Genomic DNA, 1724 nt, shown 5'->3' with positions numbered 1-1724 from the left:
AGTGTGCAACTCTTAAAGACTCCACCTCCCAATAGTGCCCCATTGACAAATTTCAACATGAGTTTTAGAGGAGACAAATAGCCATTCTAACCATAGCACTCATAGTTTTGTGAGATTAAAACTGCCTGGGGTACAGCAAGTGCTGGAGAAGTGTTCAAAATCATTTTATGACTATTATCACTCCCCATTTAGAAGTATAGTCCAAGGACTAAGGTGGGACAGAGGAGCACATCATGAAAGGGACATAATAATAGTGCTCCTATTGAGAGGTGATAATAATAGTCAAAATGTAGTGAGTGCTTGCTAAATGCTAGATGCTATGCTAAGCGCTTTAGGCAATGCATTTAATCCTCCCTCCAGGACTCTTAATCCCCACCCTATCCCCCAATTTATAGACTCTTCACCATGGCCCATAAGACCCTGCATGGCCTGGCTCATGCTCCTCTCCCTGAATTCATCCTCATTGATCTCCCTCTCTTGTACCACCCTCTAGCCTCACTTATCCCATATCTGTTCCCCTACCTCAGGGCCTTTGCACTGGCAATTCTCTCTGCCTAGAAATGGATGTGTCCATTCCTACATTTTTTTTTCTTTTTATTTCCATCTTTCAGGGCTCAACTCAAGTGCCTCTTTTTTTTTTTTTGAGGTAGAGTCTCACTTTGTCACCCTGGGTAGTGCTGTGGTGTCATAGCTCACATCAACCTCAAACTCTTGGGTTCAAGCACTCGTATTGCCTTAGCCTCCCAAGTAGCTGGGAATACAGGCACACGCCATAATACCCAGCTAGTATTTCTCTTTTTAGTAGAGATAGCGTCTTGCTCTTGCTCAGGCTGGTCTTCAACTCCTGAGTTCAAGCAATACAATCACCTCAACCTCCCAGAATGCTAGGATTACAGGCATGAGCCACAATGCCCACCCTCCACAAACATGTATTGTGCACCTAGCATGTGCCAAAGACTGTTTTCTTGCACTGGGGATACAGCAGAGACAACAGCAGATTAAGGTCCCACAGCAAAACTGGATTCAAACTCAGCACTCTCTCTCTCTTTTTAACTGCACAGCCCATGTCTTAGTTATCCAACTGCCTCAGAGCCCTCTGTTGAATTAACACCACAACAATACTAATTTTTTTTTAAAAGCATGTTAGTCATAACACCCTTCTGGGCTAGGTGAGGGAAGCACAAGGCCCAGAGTCACATTCTTTACATGCAAGATTTCCCAACAGCCACATGAAGGACAAATGAGGAAACTGAGGCTCCAAGAGGGGAAGTATGTGTTCAGGATCACAGAGCAGGGGATGGGCTGCAGACCTGGAAACCAAGTCTGGCTTCAGAACCTGGCTGGCCCTCATCCACTCAATTGGAGCACCCCAATTTCCCAGAGAATCTCAACTACCACCTCACCTACCAGTAAAATAGGAAAGGATCCAGGTCTGAGGGGGTGATAATGGCAATGGCCACATTGTTCCAAAGCCATTTATCTATGCCAGGCAATGACATACCTGGAGTTTTAACAAACAGGACTCCATCCAGCCTTACATGAGCCAGCCAAACACTTAATGAATACTTCCTATTCCAGCCATATTTTAAGTGCTGTTGATATTCACTTAGTCCTAACAACAACTCTGAGGCAAATACTGTTATTGTTTCCATAGTACAAACAGGGAAATCAAGGCAAAGAGAAATATGCAAGATCACATACTTAATAAGCAACAACTTTTATTT

General features: G+C 44.0%; 1 protein-coding gene across 2 annotated transcripts in view; it reads right to left on the bottom strand.

The window, feature by feature from the left end:
* Positions 1-1724, bottom strand: part of B9D2 (B9 domain containing 2) — a 12299-nt gene that overhangs the window by 9166 nt on the left and 1409 nt on the right. The gene's annotated exons all lie outside the window — the stretch shown is intronic.

The sequence above is a fragment of the Otolemur garnettii genome, unplaced genomic scaffold, assembly GCF_000181295.1.
Source record: "Otolemur garnettii isolate 467f Iridium unplaced genomic scaffold, OtoGar3 scaffold00233, whole genome shotgun sequence".
NCBI classification, from domain to species: domain Eukaryota; kingdom Metazoa; phylum Chordata; class Mammalia; order Primates; family Galagidae; genus Otolemur; species Otolemur garnettii.
Note: the sequence above shows the minus strand (reverse complement) of the source record. Positions and strands in the feature narration are given on the sequence as shown.